General features: G+C 37.8%; 1 protein-coding gene across 12 annotated transcripts in view; it reads right to left on the minus strand.

Moving 5' to 3' along the window:
- The window catches only part of LOC310892987 (uncharacterized protein), a 592,327-nt gene that overhangs the window by 472,136 nt on the left and 96,250 nt on the right, over positions 1-23,941 (minus strand). Inside the window, exon 3 of one of the 12 annotated variants that reach the window (XR_014578619.1) lies at positions 2,883-2,901. The exons of the other annotated variants lie outside the window; for them this stretch is intronic. The gene's annotated coding sequence lies outside the window, so the exon portion shown is untranslated. Of the gene's footprint in view, positions 1-2,882; positions 2,902-23,941 lie in introns of those variants that run through there. 12 annotated transcript variants of the gene reach the window in all.

Genomic DNA, 23,941 nt, shown 5'->3' on the forward strand with positions numbered 1-23,941 from the left:
AACCATCACAGGATCTGATAGATAAGCAAAACGGAAGCTAAAAAAAGGACAAAACTATATTTAGGAAATAACGTCTGTTTCTTTGTCAGTAAAGCAACACACATCATGGTTTATCAAAACATGGCAGGACTGACACCCTTTCAATCCTCAAGTCTCAGTATAGCCAATACTTTTTTTTTTTTTTAAATAACCTTATTCGGCAATATTTAAAATACTGTTTCATAACTATTTTTTCAGTAGCCAATTTTCAAAACGTCCCTCCATCACTGCTGGAAAGTAGTTAAATGTTTACTAAATGCTTACTTCAATCTAGTAACATTGAGGCTCCACCTATCTCTAAAAAGACATATGTCTAAGAGTTAAGCACAGGTTTAAAATCCTTTACTAAATCAGGGTTTATATGAAAGGCTGTATCCAACATGAGCAGATGTTCTCTGCACTGAATATACCTGATTTTTTCCCTATACAAATATTTAATACAAAATGCATAGGAAGTAGTCTACCCTAAATAGTGCTGGAATGCAGCCTGTCCTGATGTACCCAACTTGCTTCTATTTTTTCCTTAAAATCGTTATTCAGGCATTCTGCTCTTCTTCAACCAGTTCAAATACATTAATCAACCCGTCAGATCCACTTCAACACTTTTGCCAGGACTCTTTTGGTCTTAATTTTGGCCTGCAATATTTTTAAAGGTATGCAATACAACATGTAGAGCCTTTTTTAAATCACTGCTGTATTATAGTTTCGTACCTTCCATTGTGTTACAAATAACAGCCCATTAATCACTTCACTCGAGATTATATGTACAATCTTTGTATCTTTTCTCCAATTTATTTGCTAACTGTTTCAGCATTTATTAGCACAGAGTACAAACACAAAAGTGATTTAAAGCATCTATGCAACAGGAGATACCAACACTTCAACTTCTGATTTTGTCCCTAAACAGGGAGAAAAAAGGCAGGGGGAAGAATATGTGTTGCCCCATACTAATGAGTCTGAAAAACTGATCAAAATAAATGGAGTTTTCCTTGTGGGGATGGGAATCAGGTGCCCCTAGGTTCCTCCTGCTGTGGGCCTGACTCCTGGGCCGCTCCATGCATCCCAGAACAGGCGCAGGCAAGAAGCACTGCCTGAGGAGGGAGCAGGAGGAAGAAGGCATGTACTCCTTCCTTGCCCAGGAGAGACTACATGGACCACACTCGCAGCTCCAGGTGGTGGAATGTCCAAGTAGCATTTTTTGTTGTTGTAAAAACAATAGCAAAAATTCTATTCAAACTAAATATAGCACCAAGTACAGTATTTTTTTTTTCAACAAATAAAAATAAAATTTAAAGCTTAGTGAAATGGAACACTATTTTTTTTTCCACATGGGTGATTTTTACAGTGGAGATTGCAAAGCATTTGTACCACCTAAAAAGCACTCAAAACTCAGGCCAAGATTTTGACCTCACCATGTATTTCCTGATGACCACAAAAACCCCTTCTGCCTTTTAAAATACAGAACAACGAAAAAGCAGGTAAGATCTTCACATTCTCAAGATATTTTGTAAAATCAGAGAAGCCTGCCTAAACACACCTGGGCCAAGGAGGCAATGCACATTAGCATCAGTGCTTGGAGATGCATCTGGGAGCTGGGAACAGGTAGACTTTTGCAGGTGACTGATGACATGCAACATCTAGCTTGGGTTGCTCTGCTGTGACTTGAATGCCAGAGCTCAGTACTGAGTACTTTCCTAAAAATAAAAGGCTCCTTGCAGGTGTCTCAGTTTGGTGTCTGGAATACAGGGCACCTAACACTTTATAATCACTCTCAAAAACCTCAGCTTATGGCTCAAGACATCCTCCAGAAAATGCTTTCTGAGGTTCTCACGTATGACTAACTAAAGGCAGTAGCAGAAGTCTGCGGCAGACTGCACAAGACCTCATACCTGAGTATGAATGCACAGGAGGGCAAAAAGCACGGGGCAATAACCAGAGGGGGGAAGCGACACACAAGCTCATGGATACCGACACCATTGGGCTTACACCAAACCAATTTCCTGGATTAATTCTGGGCTTAAAGAAAACTGACAGCCCAAGAACCAAGCCACAAAGAAAAAAAAAGTTTATGATAAAAGATTTTTTCATTTTGAATCTGACACACCTTTATTTTTTTATTCACTAGCTTACAATATGCCTGCTGTTGCATCTGGACACACTACATTTATATTCATCTTAACCTTTCTTTTACATTCTCACCCTTCATTTCAAATTACATGCTGAATAAACCCTGCATAGCATGAGAACACTGAAAGCACCATCTGAAAGATTTTTTTTCTGTTGTTGGTGGTGGTTTTTGTTTTTTTCTTGCTAAGAGATGTAAAGCATAACATTAAAAATATAAGCCTTCCTGGATGTTACCAAGAGAAGGAATCAATCTTCACTCATGCAGTAGTTAAGGTCAGTTCAGGTAAGGCCACCAAGTCTCCAGAGAAGCAGGTCCTGGATCTCAAGGACAACTTGTTGAGACAGGGTGAAACACTAGTGTCATGCTTCAATAATTCCCAGTTTGATGCATACACTGGCTCAAGGTTTTCTGAGTGCTTTGTAGGGATAACAACATATTTGCCTTTATCCCTTTCCAGAGGCGTACTACAGGCATCCCCTTCCAGTAGCTCTGCAGTGTCCATTTTGACTCTGCTGCCCAGGACAAGCAAGCCACAGGACCACTTCCAACAGCTGTTGCACAGATACTGGCATGAGCCTGCAGCCTGTGATCAACATGGGAAGATTGGAGTCCTGGTAAGGACCAGCTGATGGGAAGCCAGCGTACGTGAAAGGGCCAGCATGAGTGTTGGACAGTCTGGGAGGCGTCAGCATCATTTACAGTCTGCTTGGCTCCTGCTTATAGGTCAGAAAGACCTGTGAATACAAGGCAAGACACCAGCAAAATTAATAACAACAAACAGATGTTGGCACTGCTTTGAAGGGCTGTCACCATGCTGTTCAGCCAAAGTTTATTTAAGCAAGCTGAGGTAAGTTAATCACAGCGTAAGTGGCCACAGAGTGAGGACTGCTCAACTATCCGGTGGTTTAAGCCCATACCACTGCATTTTCCCTGTTGTCCTGTCCCAGTTTATTAACAGCTAAGCTGTACATGCATGAGGTTTAACAAACCTCTGCGTGACAAGGTGGACAGGTCTGTCAGTATGTGGAGGGAGCCCTTCAAATGGTGTTCCACCTGCAGCCCCTGCCCAGCCACATCACTCTACACTGACCATGTATTTGGGTTCCTGCTGCTCTGTCCTGAAGGTTAGTCTGGCTTAGACTTCACAAAACACACTAGCGCTCAGAGGCTTGCACTGAACCACAGAAGTCTATCAACACAACAACACGAAATGCAGATCCTAATGTGGGCAAAGCAAACTTTAAGCCACACATTTAGCCTGTAGTTTGCTTACTGCCCACACAGCGTTACCAGTCCACACAGCGGATCCCCTTACAGTCACACCTACTCTTCTTTAATCTGGAATTTGTTTTTCATACTTGGTTACACAGATCACAGACGTACCTGCCTCCTTTTATCCAATTTTCCTTGCACAAAGATGAAAGGAAGTTGTTACGCCATGGATGAAGCGCAATTGGTTTTGGCAAGGGTATTCAGAGGCACAGCAGGACACAAAGGGTGAGGCACGGCTTTCCCGTGGTCTCTACTTATCTGAACTACAGCTATTGGCAATGGCTTGCCTGGTCTAACCCTCAAAAAAGCACAGAAATTAAAAAATAAGAGGATAATTCCAATGTTAATTAGTTGATACATATCCAGGATGTTTTTGTCACCTATATTATCTATACATTAATAGCTTGCTGATGTGACAAATCACTGACAAAGCCGGCGTGTCTACCCATACAAAGCTCCATTTTCCTCATGACACAACAATGAAGTAAATTCAGTCAATCGGGTGATGTTAGTCCTTTCTGTCTGTCATATTAGTTAATCAGCAATCGCAGGATAAATTCTGCAGAACAGAAATACTTTCTAATAAAATTTATTTAATCGCATATAGAGCACCTGTATACTTCAAGTTCTGGAGGCTTTGAGTTTTGAAAGTCTTTAATAATTCATGCAGTAAGTAGGGCTTTCTTTTTAATCCAAACAGAAACGTACTAAAAATGTTTCAGAAGCAAATGCTAGTATTATCAAACCCAATATGTATTTACTCATTTTTTGAATTATAATACCACTCAAAAGCCCCAGCCGTACCATACTTTGTTAGGGGTTGTGCAATAAAAAAGACGTTCCCTTGACACAATACATGGGAAATAATATTTTCTATGAATGAGAGACAGTCACCAAATTTCACAGAACATATACATTCAGATACCCAAGTTGGCTTTTAAGCATTCAGGTTACGGTGAAATTCTGGCCTGAAGCCAACAACAACAAAAACATAAAAATAATAGTAAGGAAGCTCAACAAAAGAAGGATCTCGTACTTTTTTCTGTCCTAATCCTACTTTTCACTTCATAATACAGCTCTAGAACGTCTTACAAAGGCACCCGGGGTCAGAAGATTAAGGCTGTTGAATTTTCTAAATCATGGAATACACCCCAGAGTTAAGCCACAGGAAAGCATTAAGATGACATCTGCAGAGTCTACAAAGAGACTTCTTGGAACAACAACTGCAACAATTGCCTCTTCAACAGTCTCCCAGCCACGTTTGCGAACAAGGGCAAAACCTTCATTCCCTGACATTTAAAGGAACTTGAACAAAGGCCAGATGAATGTGTAAAACCTATGTAGTGTACAGTTTGGATCTATCCCACCTGATACACCTCAGTGTACCCTGGTTTAATGCACTTCCATAAAACAGTTAGCAAATCTGATGAATGAGCTCTGGAGAACAAGAGTCTGCAGTTTGCTTCTGAAGACATTTACTGACTACCTGCTCTTAATGAGAGTAACCAGCAGTAAAGAAAAAAAAAACTTTCATTTATTTACATTCACAATGCTAGTTTCTCATCTTTCAATCCCATAGCATTATAATCAATAATGGTACTTGATGACTGTGTCAAAATTCCAACCCAAGAAAAGATTTTCAAAGACATGTAGATAACCAAGAATGAAAAAAAGTCACACAGGACTTTTTCAATGGCATTTAAGGCAGACAAATTTCCTAATTTAGGTGGGTTTACAACACGTCTATGTGATCCTCTGGAGAACGTCATACACCCAAACAAGTTTATGGCTGTAAAGAGTTGCTCTGTACACAAAAGCAAAATAGCCACTTCAAGTAGCATAAGACAGTACCATTAATTACCCTTAACAGATTTCTATTTCATAGCTCTCACTGAATTGCTACTGAAAGTGTCTTTGCAATCCTAACAGGCATCTACTTAGACCTTCAAGCAACTTAGCGCTTTTTAAATTCTACCCTTTAGAGATCAAGGAATGGAAGCTTTGGCATTTTTGGCTCACATATTTAAAAATAACGTGTATTTGGCGTTTATGTTACCAGAAATAAACATTGTCTCAAACTTTTATTAATAACTTCTCTAGTTTGAGATTTTGCAAAGAAAATTGTAAACAAATAAATAAATAAAGCACAATGAATTGACATGAAATAAAACCCAGCTTAAATTGAGTTTTATCTGCTATTTTAGCCTAACATTTTTACTTAAGGAAAAGAACTTCAGACGCTGTCAATAGAAATGATTTTAGTTGCAAATTTGAACAAACAAATTGTACAGGAACTTTAATTATTTCTCTATTAATTATTTCTCTAATGGTTTACTGAATATTTTAAAAAGGAAGCTAAGAAAGGAAGAAATAAAAAAAGATTTACTAGTTCCAAACTGTGATGAAGAAAGTACAATAAATACAAGAATTTAAGACTTGCAATCCTAATGTTGCACATATGCTGGCCCCATAGTGAACTCCTCTGGGGAAGAGATAATAGGAAAACATGCATAATCTTGAACACTGACATTCCCGGTGATCCAAATATCTTTAGTTAGAGGATTTTAAACTCACACCAAACATTAATAAATAACAAAATTCTTCCAAAAGCCTGTACAATTGCCAGAAATTCAGTTTCGGGGATTGTAAGGGTGCATACACAGCCTTCACTTTGAAGGGACTGAGATCCAAGTTTATGCTTTTTATGCCTCTCCTGTTCGCAAACCATCAGTTCTGTGTGTCTGTGGCTTGTCAGTACCTCTAAAAATTAGATCACTTAGAATTCAGTGCCTAGATATGAATTTAGAAGTCCAGCATTAAGCCCACAGATATGAACATTCTGGCCAACATCCCCATAAATGTTCTTTGATTTCTCCTTTGTGCTTGACATAACATATTGCAAACAATGAACCCATTTCAAATTGATCAGCATAAGATATTCACTGCAGAGGCCAACTCTCGACACGCTACCCGGTCTGTTTTTTCTTGTACAAATTCAAAAGCTCACTCTCAGGTCAAAATAAGGATTGCCAACATAACCTGGATCCCCAGGTGGGGAGAGCTCTTGGATGATTTCTCATTTCACATAATTAAGAAACTGATAGATTGCAGCTGTAAGTCTCTGTCTAAGACAAAAAATTTGTGGAGTGCAGAAGCACAATACCCACATCTTTGCAGTAAATCCAAGAAGATAAAGGGCCCAAGAATCTCCTTATTTCCTATTTTAGCAATAGAGAATGCAGTTGTCTTTTTAGCTACATTATCACCCACCTGTAACAGTATTCCTTTGGTAATCATCTACTTAAAGAGATGAACGAATGATGCTAAAGAACATCACTGCACATCAAGGCTATACTAATACATTCAAACTCTACTTGCTTCATACTTCATCAATCAATATTGCTGGACATCACCGCTGTCATTTGCTTCCAGTTCCCTTGAACTCTCCAGTTTACCAGAATAGTCAATAGTACTGCTAGCCTCAGTAATTTATGAATATAGCTCTGTATTACTGACAGCAGCCAATAATACTATTCAATTGCAATATGTTGCCATGGTAAAGCAAGGGTATCCAAACATCTTATACACAATAAACACATTAATATGCAGCTATTGCCGTTTTTACCTCTTTATCCTGACAGAGAAAAGCAAGACTGCTAAAAGCAATCATGCCTTATTCCAAAAGAGTGACAGATATTTTAAGGGACAGAAGTGTCAGAATAGTAACTGGAACTCCAGAAGGCCATGATATATATACCCTTATATATTGTGTATGCATACATGTGTATATACACACACACGCATGTATATATATATACACACACTTTCTACTGAGATCACTGTATCTCAAAGTTAAAAACCTTATTCTTTCTTTTTTTTAAATGCAGTGTACGTACATGTATGTAATGTATAAAAATAGTCTACCCTGTTTTAATCCCATGTAATTAGACAAAGCAATAATTAGTATCAATATGTGACACTGAACTGTTTAATTTTTATGAATTTTTTCATGCAGGTTTTACAACAATCACATTTCAGTGGTGGTGACCTTGGACCACAAGACCTTGGCAGGGGAGCAACACTCCATAAATTAAAAAACAAATAATTCAACTTTGAAACTCTATTCAAGTCCTAACATCAAGCAGAATTTTTCCCCTCCTCTCTGTGCCATTTTCTTGCTCTACTCAAAGAATGCATTTCAAAAATCCTGTTTCATCAAACATTTTGTTCCATTGATAGTTAAAAAAAAAAAAAAGCCACACAGAGAACTAACAAATATATTAGGGGAAAAAAAATAAATTCACGCATTAATAGCAGCTGCCTCTACTTCAACATGCAGTAATTCTTCCTACACTGACATCCAAAGCCAACAGTTTGCCCTCTTGCACTGCCTCAATAACAAGGCTCTTACAAAGATAATTACATACACTTAACACATTTCTTTAAATGCCATTAATCCTTCCTTTATTTATCTGCCACAACTTGAGTTTATTAGAATTTTTTTCCCATTATTATTACTGCAACATTCCAGAGCAGAGTAAAACCTTTTACTGACATCTCTTAGTTTAACAGCTTCTCTACAAACTGACTTATTCAGAGGTAACAGTTCAGAAAGAACCGTTCAAGACTGAGTACTGGGGAGTCTCTTACTCTCAACAATCCATTTGAAAGCAGACTGAACTAATTTGGAGCATGGAACTGGCACTTCATATTTCACAGAGTCAGTGTCTTATCCTTAAAAATCACAGTAAGAGCATCCATCGAAAGAGCTATTTCAAAATAAGTTTTTGGTTTTCCATTCATACCCTTCAAAGTTAGAGCCTTTTCAGCACCTTGTTTAATAACCAGAAAAAGTTGGTGGATATGGGAGGGCAAAAATTAGATAAATAAATAAATTAAGCATGACATTTAATATGGTAAAACTTTCAAAAATTTAATAGCGTTGGAAAGTATGACATATGGCTTTCATAATACAGTACAAAGAAGGAATACAAATAAAAAAAAAACACAGGCAGCTGAAAATTTCTCAACAAAATAATCTGATGTTCCAAAATCATGTTTTTCCTTTTACATAGAATATCATTGTTTCAACCTTTTTTTCCTCCCTCAAACTAGATGAGATATATTTTGAAAGCTCATGCTTAGTTAGAAATACTGTCCCCACATTTGAAAGCATACAGGCAGACCAGACTTGGAATTCTTCATAAGCTATTAATATCAATAATGGCAAGTGCTCTGTAAGCTTTCAGAGAAAATCCATACACCCTTGATTTTAGTTATGCCTATATATATATATAATATATATATATGAAGGGCATTTTAAAATCATATTAAAATATTCTATTTACAGGATAGCTTTTATTATATTTTACATAAGAGAACAATCTGATAAATTGTACTTTACTTGTGACAGTGAAAGTGGCTAACCCTTTTATTTCCAAGTTTTTCTAGAAGAGAGAACTGACTCAAACTTTATATATATTATATATATATACACACTTATGTATATTCCTTTCACCTTTCAAATGTGTAGCCAGTTTTTCTAAGTGCATTTATGCCAAAAGTCAACATACTACCAATCAACACTTGGTAGCAATCATTATTGCTGTTGACAATGGAAGAAAAATACTTTGTTTTTAGACTGACTGATTTTCAATTATTCCAGCTCCAAGCAACCGCTTTTATTTTCAAAAAATATATCATGGGGGGAAGATACTACTACTATTATTATACTGTAAAAATAAATTCAGTCGACAACACTGAAAAGTAAATCTTTTTATATTTGAATTTTGAAGGTTCGTTTTCAATAGTTTACCTGTATACACCGGTCACGAGTGGTGTCACCCAGGGTCCAGTATTAGGGCCACTTCTCTTCAATATCTTTATCGATGATCTGGATGAGGGGATCAAGTGCACCCTCAGTAAGCTCTGCAGGAGGATCTGGATAGGCTGGACCGATGGGCTGAGGCCAGCTGTATGAAGTTCAACAAGGCCAAGTGCCGGGTCCTGCATTTGGCCACAACAACCCCAAGCAGTGCTACAGGCTGGGAGAAGAGTGGCTGGAAAGCTGCCTGGCAGAAAAGGACCTGGAAGTACTGGTTGATAGTCAGCTGAATATGAGCCAGCGGTATGCTCAGGTGGCCAAGAAAGCCAACAGCATCCTGGCTCATATAAGAAAGTGTGGCCAGCAGGTCTAGGGAAGTGATTGTGCCCCTGTACTCGGCTCTGGTGAGGCCGCACCTCGAGTACTGTGTTCAGTTTTGGGCCCCTCGCTACAAGAAGGACATGAAGGTGCTCGAGAGAGTCCAGAGAAGGGCAACAAAGCTGGTGAGGGGTCTGGAGAACAAGTCCTGCGAGGAGCGGCTGAGGGAGCTGGGCTTGTTCAGCCTGGAGAAGAGGAGGCTCAGGGGCGACCTTATCGCTCTCTATAGGTACCTTAAAGGAGGCTGTAGAGAGGTGGGGGTTGGTCTATTCTCCCACGTACCTAGTGACAGGACAAGGGGGAATGGACTAAAGTTATGCCAGGGGAGGTTTAGTTTGAATATTAGTAAGAACTTCTTTACAGAAAGAGTTGTTAGGCATTGAAATGGGCTGCCCAGGGAAGTGATTGAGTCACCATCCCTGGAGGTCTTTAAAAGACGTTTAGATGTTGAGCTTAGTGATTTGGTTTAGTGGAGGACTTGTTAGTGTTAGGTCAGAGGTTGGACTAGGTGATCTTGGAGGTCTCTTCCAACCTAAATGATTTTGTGATTCTGTGACCAAATCCTTAAATGATACTGGCAAATTATGTTTAAGTAGTATGATTTTTCAGAGTTGTGTTGTGCTGTTAACATCAGCTAAAACAGCTGTTTTCCACGAAAATTGATACCAGATCTGGTATTTGTAATGCACGATAAACCAATTCTGTATTTTAAACCCTGGCCCCAGCAGGGACAGCACTTAAGCATAACACATACATGAACATAAGCCACCTGAAGATTTTGGTTTTTATTTTGTTGAATTGACAGTGTAGCTGGACCTAAAATTGTCAGAAAACAAAGATTTGCTCAAGTTAAAGACTGTGATAAAGCATACAAGAACACATACGTGTGCATTATTTACTCCAGTCTCCACATTCACCTTTCCTCTGTGTGGGACAGCACAGACTCATACAGAAAGCTCTAGCATTGCTTCAGTTTTAATGAAAATCAGCTAGTCCACACAGATAAAACACTGCCTTCCTTTCAAGAAGAACACATCTAATTTTCATTTTTTCATAAAATAACCCTATTTTCCTTTTTGCCAGTATGACGGATCCCCAGCCACCTCACTGTAGGATTCTGGCACTGGCGCTGATGTGAGGGGTGCCCAGCTAGGCCCTCCATGTCTGGCTGTGGCACTCAGGGGTGCCACACCCAGACATGAATGGGGGCAGCAACAGGGTCCCATGAGGGCCTTGAGATGATGCCCAGGGCATCCAGTGACAGCAGCAGGACACAGACACCCCCAGTGCTGCTCAGAGCAGGTCTGTGGGCACAGTGAAGCCAAAATGGTGCCCTCAGGCCTGGGGGTGGGGCCACAGCCTGTCAGTGCCAGCAGGGCCTGGCTCCCAGGGAGACCCAAATGCACTTGGGGTGGAGCTCACCTACATGGGCAAGGAAAACAGGCCATAAAATTAACATATGTCAGCAGCATAAAATGGCTTTCCAGAAAGGACCTGGCCTGGGTTGGTCCCACAACTACAGAAAGGGCGTTCTCCAGTCAGAAAGCCATGGCAGGTTGCGGGCTGTGGAGGAGGAAGCCATGAAGCGCTTGCCATGCACCATATACAGCATGGCATACCCCAGAACACCCAGCTAAGCTCCCTTACTGCTTTCCTAAATCATGCGCTCTCCTCCTTTGCTTTGACCCTCACCATTGAGAAGCCACTTGTAAAAGTTAACATTTTAAAGACAGCCCGACAGTTCCTCCACCTAGCAATGGCTCCATAGAGCCCCTCATGGGCTGTGCATGCAGCACACAGCCAGGCAATGGCCAGGTCTCTTCCCTGGTAAACATCACACAGGTGAAAACATGCTCCAATGATTTTTGGAAGCATTGTCACATCCCTCACATGTAGACCTCAGAAAACAAACAATCCATATATTAGGTAATGCTGTTTAAAAGTATCCACTAGTAGATTTTGATGGAAAAATCTAGTTTCCAATGATTTTTGAGTAAATTTTCAAAACCACTTTTTCCAAAACTGTTTGTTTCAAAAAGTATCTGCCTTCACTGATTTTTCCTCAAAAGGACAGTCACTGAACTCTGAAGTATTCAGACATTTAAATGCCACCCAGATGTTTCTCCAGGAATTAGTTTTGAATACCTTCTGCCACCATTCACATTTCTAATAGACTTCATTTTCTGTCATTAACTGCAGATGGATGATTGTTTTAATGGCAGAAAGATGAGCTGCCTCTTGTGGGTTGGAAAGCCCATTCAGAGACCCAACTATAGAGAAGTGGTTGAAGAATTACTAGGAATGTGCTCTGATCTGATATTTCACTGGCCTGCAACCTGTATAATCACTCAAACAAGCATAAAAAGGAGTTGTTGTTTTTAATTCTCTACCATATTTTTCCCACTTTTATCACAAGAAACATCTGTTTTATTTACGTGGCTGAATTGGCTGTAGTCTCAAATTTTGATGCAATTTTGTTGTTGTATTTTAATGAAAATTACCTTTTTCATTTCCCTTTCAAGACTATAGCTTTCTCTGAGATTGCCAATAACAAATGTCTCCTGCAGTGACAAGAAAATGAACTGGAGTGCTTGGGAACTACACTTGCAGGTATTACAACGTTTCAAAATTGTATTTTTTCTAAATCAGAACAGATGCACAAGTTTAGAGATTACCTGAAACAAGAATACTCTTAAAAACCCACAATAACCCTATTATTTCAACTTTTACATTCTGTCTCATTACAATAAAACTTTAGTGAATGTTGCTGCGTAAGAATTTAACACACAAAATAATGGATTTATGAAGACAGTTTTAGTCACTAGTATTTACTGATCATCTGTACAGTTTTCTCCTAATAATACCAAATAAAACAGAGGTATTCAGTGTTAACAGACAGTCATAAACGGAACATATCCAGATAAAACCAATAAGATAAAAACTTCAAAGAAATTGAGTTGTTTCTTCCAATTAAAAAAAAAAAAAAGATTTGAAGTTTGTAGCTACTACGCCACCTTCCACCCCACATCCACTTTTTTGGTTTTTAAACCATCAAAATGAGCTTTTATTTTGACCTCATTGCAGTGCTTTATCACCCCTTCATCTGTTCAACCTGAATATATAAAGTCAGGTCATTTTGATTTACTATTAATCATAACATTATTTGTACTAAAAAGGCAAATGATTAAGTAAAAAACATTGTCTTAATCATTCTTTATCAGCAACTGGAAGAGAGGTGCATGCCTAAAACAGTCTAGATTAATTCAATCATCTTTTTTTTTTTTTCCCCCCTCCCTGAAACAGAAGCATTTCATCAGGCTAAATTAGCCCAATTTTAACTAGTGTGAAAACAGAAATATAACTGTTTCTTCTGTTTCATGGTCAGTTGTTTTCCCCATATGATCAGTTACTGCCTGCAGAATGAGAAATGTGACCTTATGTTTATCTTTCTGTACTTAATAAATGCTGTTTGATATTTTCAAATCCATGTTGGGGATTAGAATATGCATTAATTCTGGTTTTAAATATAGCCTATAGCTCTTCATCACTTTGAAAACATTTGCTATTTGTAGTAGCAAACACCATTTTGTTTTCTTATACAAGTACGTATTCTCATACATTGTCCATTTTAAATTCTCATGCGGTGCACATTTTAAATTTTGTCTTTGAAAGTAAAGCATGCTTTTAAAAAAGAAATCAGCATATATTGGATATTTCTTTTGTCTGTAGCTGAAAATTTAAATTAACGCAGTCTTTCATTTTTGATTAACTCCATTCTGACATCACTTTTTTTTTCTAAACAAGTCCTTATATGTTACCAACATTTGCTCTGTTAAAAAGTGTGCACGTGTATTTGCATCCTATATGAAGATATCTTTCCAATCCAGATTTAATCACTATGCAGTCTTCAACTGATATAGCTAGATATGATGAGAATGATAACTAGCAACACAAAACTTGTAAACCACTAAATATTATGCATTAGAAAGAATACCAGTAAGTCCACCGAAGGTTAGCCATTAGGTTGACAATGTCCCCATGGATTTTTTTGTCGTTGTTTGCTTTGTTGTTGTTTTTGGGGAAAAAAAAAAAGGCAACATTATTTATTTTAAGAGCAATCAGAGTTGCACTAGTTCACCTTAGTGTAAAGGCAATATTTCCAACTCAGAGTTGCAACCTGAGAATGCCATTAGAATCCATTTTGGCCCAGCTGTTATGACTGACAAAAATTGTGAAGGAATTGGCTATGTCACAAACTTGGAATGCAACACGTTGCAAGTTTCGTGGATTTCCAAAAGGAATCATATGTTGAGGTAGGTGTGCACAGCAGCACAAAGAATAAGTAGAGGAAAATGAAGACTCCTAACTAGATTCAAGAAGAAGACAACAGAATGTAATTGGAAGTATTCTCGATGGCAAGGAAATGACAGAAAGCTCTGAAATGCATTGTCAATTTTATATCCTATGAGAAGAAAAACAGCAACTGAACACGGATTCAAACTTTTGAATACCTGGTAACTTTTTGGTGATAATTTCAACAAATATGTAAATAAGCATAACTTTAGCAAAGAGGAGCTACTAAAGTATCTTTTATTTTGAGTTGCCCTGCAAAATCTGACCTTCATAGACCCTAGGCCTGATTCTACTTAGCTTGCACAACATGAAGCAATCACTGCCCAAAATAGCAAGACAATAAACTGGTCCACAACTAACATCTTTTCCACCATGACTTTGAACACCACACATATATTTTTGTTCTGTGTTGGAAACAAAACAAAGACCAGAGTAAACTGCTTGTAGAGACCATAGACAACTTCAAAACTTTCTGAACAGGTTGTGCAACATCTGTCAGGAATTGTAAGCTTTTAGTTAACCTTGCCTTAGAACTCAGAAAAAAAATGGAACAAGATGAACACACGCTTAAATGTAGATTATATGTGCATATGATATTAAGTATACCAATAGCTGATATTAAAATTTTAAGTCAAAAGAAAATGAATCAGTGTTGTCAAAACCTAACATTTCAACTTTTTCCTATCAAAGTTTGTCAGAATCAATACATTTTCTCCAACATTTCAACTTCAATAACAGTACATTTTTGATGAAAAACTGTCAAAAATTTCATACTGTTCTTACAAAGATTATTACGTAGCACAGTTCACACCTGGAACATTTTTCCTGTCAGCCAAAGTGCAAATTTCCTCACCGATACACATTCAACAATATCGTGGCAATTTATAAAAAGAAAGTAATTATAATCAGAAGAAGAGAGCATATCTCAACGAAGAGAGCTGATCTCAACGAAGGGATTAACATCTCCATCTCAAAAGTGGCATTACCAAGAAATCCATGATGAAGGAAGATGGAGAAAAGTTGGTAATCATCCCTAATAATTGGGATAATTACTAGGGATGCTGAGCGTCCCAAATATTTTAATGCAAAGGCAAAATACATTGAAATCATGCATTTCTTTAGTTAAAGCTTACCACAATAAAGTGGCCACAAGCACATGGTAAGGAATCTGATACTTAGGGACAGACAGAATAGCAAAGTTTGCAGAGTGTTCCAAATTAAACACTCAAAAGATGAATTTAAATGAAAACTGCATCCCCACGACAGACAAACCATAATTTACATGAACCATAAAGACACTAGTTGGGAAGCAGCCTTCTTGGCTGCGAGGACTGTGTGTGTATTCAGGCATGGAGCAGCTAAAACCAGCAAATTCAACTGGTTGGTCACGATGGAGATAATGTTGCTGCAGGATACTCATACCAACTATGTGGCTTTAGAAGGTTTTTAAACATACTCTGAAAATATACTCAGAACCCCATACATATAGATGAGAGTCCACATGTAAGAAAGAGAGAAGGGTAAATACAGATCTTGAGTCAGAGCACTTGCATGATTCAAAATAGGAAGAACCAAAAAAGAGCAGAAATTCAACTAATGCCTTTGCAAGTGGCATTTACCTTTAAAGTGCAAAATTCAGAAAGATGTTATATTTTCATTCTGCCTTTTTTTTTTTTTTCTCCACATTTCAAAGTTGGACATTTTAATGAGATTTGAAATAATCAGAGATGAGTATTTGTGTGCAAGTACGTATGTTATGAGTGGCTCATACCAGGAAGTGTTTACAAAATGGTAGAATTTACTTTGAAAGAGTTTCAGCAGAGGCCACATTTAACTGAAATGCAACAGCAAGACAAATAGTTGAAACTACACTTTCCAAAATGATAGAAAACTCTGGTTCTGTAGCTATACAAAGTGTGTAATAATGAAGACACTGAACAGGGAAGTCCAGGCAATATTTTCAGTAAAGATTAGACTGTAGCCTCATCACAAGAGCAGATGATATGATCTGCACAAAAAGCAAGCGTTTTGAGAGACTTATCAATATCTCATCTTTTTAAAGATCTAACTAAATGTAATCTGGAAAGATAATGGAGAGGACTGACATTTAAGTTGGGATAATGTCATTAAAAGAAAGAGAGAAAAAATCATATAGTACTACCTGACAGGCACAAAGCAGGCAGAGTCATTTTACTCACAATGAAAAAGGAACGAAAATTCACTTCTCCCTGCCCCCCTCTCCCCCCCCCCCCCCCCCAACAGAAATCTGTCATCAAGGAAAAGAATCAGTCTATTCAGTCTCTCATGCAAGCTACAGAAAACAAAATGACCTTATGGATTTATCCAGCTTAGCCTGATACTATGGCTCACCTCAGAAGGAGTTATAACTTCTCAGTTAAGCAATGAATGAGAGGAAGACAATAAAAAAAAAAAAAGTGAACCACAAAAAGACATGGTTTTAACCTGCAGAAAGTCTGTAAGTAATATTCCTCCGAGCGCCAACACATACTATGCAGTAGAGCAAAGCAAGATTAACTTCTCCAGCAAACATAGATTAAAACTGTCCACATGCAGTCTGAACATTAGATATGCATTAAAGAAACAATGGTTTAGCTTGATTACAAAGCAGCTTTCTGCCCTTCTATCCTTTCTGAGCTCAAGTATTCATTGTAACAGATGACAGAAGTTCATCATCTTGTCTCCAGCCTCCAGCTGAGCCAAAAACAAGAATTGGCCTTTTGCCTTCCAGAATCATTCCTACCAATGCAATGCAACTGTTTCTTGCTATAGTTGGAGGTATTTTGGCATTCAGGATGTAGACAAGCGCCCAACATATCTCATTGTTAGTTTGTTTCTAAAGTAGATGAATAATATGCATACCTTGCCATTGTATTTTCCAGTCCTTGACTAAAATTTTTTTGAAAAGTCAACAAAATGTGCCTTTGACAACAACCTTCTAAAAATGCCCAGGCATCCAGATTAGTTTCCATATCAGTCAGGATCAAGTGACCAAATTCTTCACAGGGAGAATGAAACAATGAGGAATAAATGGAGTGGAAAAAAAGTCATGTGAAAGTTCAAATAAATATTCCTGGATAATGTCCTGCCTTCCTCTGCCACTTCTAATGACAAGTAATTCTCAGCTTCACAATGCTGCTGGCCACCATCATTTTCACTTCTGAAAGCAGCTGACAGCAAGTAGTAAGAGCTGCTTTGATTAGGAAGTGATAGGATAATAGCTGATGTCCTTACAATCTGCCAGGCTTGTCTAGGTGGATAAGGAGGTGCAGAATGAAAGAGGTGTCACAAGGTGCTAGAAAATCTACGCCAGCTTGAGACAAGTGAATTAATGTGCTCCCATGCACTCTCTTTTTTTTTTTGAGAATTTTTTTAACAAAATACATCTCAGAAATGAATGAAAGGTTCTAACTGAGGCAGTTTATGCTTAGAAATCCCTGAAACTGCTACTCAGACTGTAAACTGGACCTCAACCCTCTACTACAAAGCATTAACAACACACCCTTCAAGCCTAAAATAGTTTGCAACAGTGTACTCCTAAATTACAAAAGCTGACCCCATTTCTATAACCTAAACACTGTGGGTTTATTTATGCTAATTTCAGTTGATGGCAAAATCTCTCATATGCACACCAGTGCTTTACAGAGGTAGGATTAGCCCAGATATTTTCCAGGATCCAATAAATACTTGTAGTGAAGAGTCACAATGAACAGTTCTTTATGTCCATCTAGGCAATACATTTTCACAGAAATATTCACATACTACATCCACTGAAATCCTTCATAAGATATTAGTAGTACCTCTGCCAGAGGAAAAAAAGAATCCATATACACACAGTGTTGCCTGCACTGGCAGAAAGGAACTTAATTGTTCCTGATGAGTTACGACTGTGGATCAACTAATAGATATCATGGACCTAAGTGCCACAATCTTTCCTTAAAATAGCAAGTTTATGGAATTTCATATTTGAATGATGGAAAAGTTAGGAGGATTAATAACAATGGTCTATTTTTCCATTCTCTCTGCAATGATTTACACAAGTCTTACAATTTTACCTGCTCTGTAGGGAATTCCTGCTGGGCAAATTCCTTTTTCACTTGATTTGCTTGTTACCCTATTCTTATCTAGCCCCACAACACGTAACTTATGGCAGCTCAGAATGTGCCTTTGCATATCAATGCAAGCTGACAATTTGCACAACTTGACTCACTTGGGAACCCATAATTTGTCTTGCTACATGCACCCTTAAATTGCAGTTTGGAAAACATTAGCCTTTCAAACATAAATAAACTGGAGAATTAAATCACATCACTAATGTATACACTATTTGAATATGAAATTATCACTGAATGGAAAGGGGACTTATCTGCAATAAGCAAAGACTCAAATATGATGTGCTAATAATATATTTCATGGGAGAAAATGAATGAAAATAAACACCCTATGGATTTACAACCAGTGATGAGTTTAGCTCATTTGAATTAAGGATGAGTTGTAATACAATCAAAATTAATCGAAAACTGGTACAAGACTATTTTTCTTTTAATAATACTTGGAACTTCATTGCCTTTCCAAATTCCCAGAGTCTTTTCAGCTTGAAAAGTCATTCAAACAATGGCTTTATTCTGAGTAAACCAGTGTGGTTTGAGGCTATAAATACATCTGCTTAGACACATGGTTTGATTCTGCCAAGTCTTCTGCACGTGTTTACATTTTGAAGACAAATACTTTGACTCCACAGACCTTAGAAATTAAGCACCTGCCTACATATAGACATCTTTGCAAGAATCAACAGACAAGGGTATTATTATTCATTTTCATGTCCTTAGTGAGAAGGAAATGACACAAATGAGCTTCAGCATATGTGCTTAATTTTACATGAATAATCCAGTTAACTTCACTGTTAACATTCATGTGCATAAAGTTAAGTACACAGATATTTGCCAGATGGGGACCTCTGTGACTGGCTTTCATCTGGATCTATTTGTATTTAACTTTTAAATGTTGGTATATCTGCACCAGTGCTCTGAGGAAATTCATCTCAAAAGGCTGTGATGCACATTGGTTCACAACACTGAGAAGCATGTTTTAGATTTAACTAATGTCCCTCCAATTTAAGTGATTTGTTTTACAAAACACATGGTTTAAGTGGAGACCAGGCTGAGATGCATACCAAGATCAATTTGGCCCTTTTATTTTCATAAAGAAAATTAATCCTGCATAATACTAATTTAAATCATACTAAAGTTCAACTACTTAACACAGTCTGTATAACATCTTGAAATTATCTAAAAAAAAAAAATAACAATTTTTCCAGCCCCCTCCCTCCCCCCAAAAATTAAAAATGAGCCAGTAGTTATCTGGGGATACTGTGAGGATTTGTCTCTAAGACATCTATACAGTTAAACTTGAAGCATCAATGCAATACAAACATCATCATAACAACTCTGCTGATACAAGATTTCTCGACATATTTTTTTTTTTCTGCTCTAGCCTAGGAACATTTTCTTTGACAAGAAAATTCAAACCTTTTTGTTACACTGGAAACTAAATTATATTCAAGCCTCAGCTAAAAACAAACAAACAATAAAAGGATCCAAAATCCTTACTCCATCTCATAGAAACAATTTAGTTTGCTCAACACCCTGTCAAACTCCATTTGACATGAAATTCCAGGATACTTAAAAGTGCTTTTTCCTCTAATTTGTTTCTGTTTATTTTTACAGTACTAACTGTTTCGATCCCTCTTTAAAGTACTTGGGAGGTAAGATCCTCTACTTCATAGTTGAAGGAAAAATACCAACTTTGAGAAGTATTTTAATGACTCACATACACTGTTGAAAGAAAACACTTTCATCTTCAGAATTCCATGCACACGCAAAATCTCTAGATTATTTCCCTCTTGCAAATTTCCCAGAATATAAGACCTCAGTCTATCTACACAATGTAGATGAAACATTTTACCCAAACCAACTCATTTCTAAGGGGTTGAAAATGTACCTAAAACCAGACAACCTGAAAAAAAACGGATTTATTTTTCAGTGCTAAAGGCAGAAATATACCTAAGTGGCACAAATCGTTGTAAGTATCAAGTGATACACCCATAAGGGAAAACACTTTTTCAAGAACCTGTTTTGTCAATGTAAAGACAGTAAGAGTAGAAACTTAAACGTTGTAGGTCAGAGCTCCAGTCCTACAACAATATTGTGATCTTATTATGGTCTGCTGATGGCTGACTGCAAGTGGAAATGAAAACAATCATCACAGCAGAGTTACTGCAGCACACCTTCTAATCTGCAGTCTACCTGTTTGAGACAAAAACACAGGAACAAGAAGCCCAGTAGCTATACAGCCCAATGGTAAGGAAAATATTGTTTTTTTTCTTTCCTTCTGGTAAGCACTAGCCTTTTCTGTTACAAAGTCGTGGTGCTCCTCCTCCCCATCCCAAAGACAGTCTCAGAGCTCTCTTCGATGCTGCAAGAGAAAGTGTCCCGAGATTACTTCTGAACCTATTAAATCTTTTGCTTCTCATTTGCCTTTCTCATGGTATCAAAAATAACAACATATGAACATCATTAGCCCAAGTTCATATTGCTGCCAGAGTGGCAACACATTCACTACTAGGAAAACCTGAGAAATCCCAGAGCAGCAGTGACAAGTTTGGACAAAACAACAAACTTAGGCTTGCTGCAAAAGGCTCTCTGCCCCTTAAAGAAAGAACTAGTAGAAAAGAACTAGTTATAGGAGTCAGTATGAACCTTACTAATTACATGATCACAAATACCCACCCCACATAAAAACAAAAAAACTACATAGGCATAAGTTGTTTCTTAAATTTCAGGGTTGTCGTATTATGGAACATTCTCTATTTATGTGCATGCAGATAATTATGCATACACTAACTTTGCCCATGAAGACTCACGTTTAAAATAAGAGAAAACAAATGTATAATCACAATCATTGTAAACCTGTTTCATGCTGTCTGAAAAATGTAATCCTCTGAGAGGAACTCTTTAAAATGTTTCAAATAGAAAATCCAAAACCATTACTCGTTTGGTATCAACATGACAAGCATTTTTTTTTTGGTGAAGTTAATTTTTTAAACAAAACCAGAAGTGTTTGATGGGTTACCTGTAATCTGTAATGCAACATGTGCTTTTCTAGAGAAAAACGGTGTATACATAAAATAAATTAGGTATAAAATACGTTCAACTCTTCATTTGTTAATTTACGCAAATGTACAAAGATTTTCTTTTTTTTTTTTTCTCCCATTTTCTATCCTCTAACATACCCTAAGGCAAAAGTTCATTTATTTGACAAGGGTATATAAGTACTTCCAAGCAGGAAGGAAGGGAGGAAAATGGAAATATTTAGGCACTTTAAAAACAGAACAGCACATCCATTTTGAAACTGACCTAATTTTAAAAGCTTTAAATACTTTCAAAAGATAATTACTTTAATTTTGTACTGAGCATTTTGTGCTGCCATAGCATTTGTATCTGAACAGAAAGGCATGCTACAGATCTTTGCTTTCCCTGAAAACAAACAAGTAAAACCCCCCACAAACCTCAGAACCTTACGCTTTGAGTCAACATGAACCCCCACCACAAAACACACGCACACACACAGCGTAAGCTCAGACAGTAGACTTGTGTAGTTCTATTCCCCTGTAACATCACAGTGGGTTCTAGTTTCTGCCTCAAGAATGTCTGGATACGCTCCCGCTGAGTTACATATTGTGCCTAAACTTGGATCTTTGTAATTCCTAGTGTTTTGACCTGTTATCTATTGCCATTTGTTGGTATTAGTTCTTGTTCACTAAGTCTATGCCTCATTCCTGCAATCCTAGCAATAGTGTAGGAAAAGGATGTTGCTTCACAGAAATTGCATCTCCTCCCTTTTCTTGTCCAGGATAATTTTGTCCCAATATGTCCTTAAGTTAAGAAAGTACAAGAAACCCTCTTGTGAAAAGCAAACGCTTCTTCCAACAGGTGGAAAGATGTCATCAGTACTATCATCTTAAGTTCAGTCTTCAAACATCAAAAGAAAACAAGCGTGCCATGTGCCCACATCATGTCATATTCTGCACATACATTTATAAAAGCAAATAGGAATTCTACAGGCACAAAGTAAGTTTTATATACCACAGAACTAGAGGGCTTCTGGTGAATACATAAGAAAGCTTGTTTGAGAAGGACCACCTATTGTGGAAACGAAGTCTCAGTCACCTCAGGATTAGGAAGGACAGAAGGGAAAAGCCATATCAAACTCAGAGATCCAAGCCAACCTAAATTTAGGGATTCAAAGAAACACCCAGCAAATCCCACTAAGTTGCACATGAGCAAGACTGAGGAAGAGACAGATGGGAGAGACTTTATTTTTTGTCTCAGTGGTGCTGCCAATCTGCTACTCTTCAGATTTCTCAAATCATATTCTTTGTCCTGTAGTTGCTACTCCAGTTCTGTTAAAATTTACATGGTTGAACATTTGGAGAAGCAGAGGCAAGCTTTTTTAGAAAACTAACCTTCTGCATCACAAGCACTTATTCAGTATTTACTCTCTGCCACTGAGTGAAACTTAAGGGTTGTGAAATTACATTTTTTTAAACTGATTTGTCACTGAAGTTGGACAAGACACTGCAGATAACTTAATATTTGTTTACATTTTAGCAGTGTCCATTTTTGTAATAGGAATTTGAAAGAGTAAATGTAAAGAGTGCAAAGCAAATCTTTCTATTATTACAATTTTCATGCTTCCCTGGACATAACAGTCAGGCAAGACACACAGTTTGCAAGAATATTTTATTAAGAAAGGAACAATTTCAGCCGTAACTTGTGATGTGGAATAGATGCAGAAAACTGCTAATGTAAAGTCTTGAGAAGGGAGAGGTCACTGAGAAGGTAAACTATCAATTTAGGTTTTAAGAAAGTGGAGAAAGAGGAGGTCACATTATTTTGAGTAAGTTTATTCTCTTTTGAGATAACGCTTTCGGAGACTATCTTCATTTTGAATTAAAATTGTATTCTGAATAGTTTAATGGATAAAAAGCAGTGATTTAACAAAGCTTTCATGATTTAACAAAAGATTTGATGATGGCAAGGTACACTTGATTATTTACTGCATACAGGGCAAGGTAAGCCAGATGCACCAGAAAGGCCCTCCTGATGAGTCACAAGGTTCATAGAGGACCCTCTTTCTTTCTAAATTCCTACTTTGAGGAGTGTAGGTGAGGCTGGACCCAATTTCTTTCCCAAACTTGGTCAACAGTTTGTGTTTGAAGGGTTACATGTGCACAGTTAAAGATATAACCTTAGCGAAGATTACAAAGTTCAACAAGATATTAATCTTTCACCAGGGATCTACTGCAGCAAGGAATCTCTCAACAGCAAGGAGCAAAGGACCTCTGCAGCAGGCATAACCTTGAGAGGCATCATGACTCAAGGGGAGATCCTGCTGTGTAGCCTGCTGCTGTGTAGGAGAGCTAAAAGGGCTCTTGGGCTGCTCACGATTTATGGGGTAAGATGATTTACGTAGTCATATTTGCATACCAACTGCAGACATTAGTTTCTGCCAAATTTGGCTTGAGTGGGACATTGACCAGCACTGTGGTTAGGTGTGTGCATTGCCCTTGGCTATTGTGTTGTCATCTGTCTCCCTCAATTCCACTTTGAGCCAAATGCAGCCATCACAACCAGATGCAGCCCTTAGGACCACCATTGAAGGTTAATGCTTGAGCAGGGTTATGGGAAATAAAGGTCAGTTTGGAGGGATGGTGAGAGGAGGGAGGAAGTACAGTCATATCCCACCTGGAGCCCTGCATTTCACTTTAGGGCCTGCAGCATAAGGAGAACATGGACTTGCTATTGTGTGTCCAGAGGAGATGATCAGAGAGCTCGAGCACCTCTCCTATGAAGACAGGCTAAGAAAGT

Source organism: Anser anser (assembly GCF_964211835.1).
Source record: "Anser anser genome assembly, chromosome: 1".
Classification (NCBI taxonomy): domain Eukaryota; kingdom Metazoa; phylum Chordata; class Aves; order Anseriformes; family Anatidae; genus Anser; species Anser anser.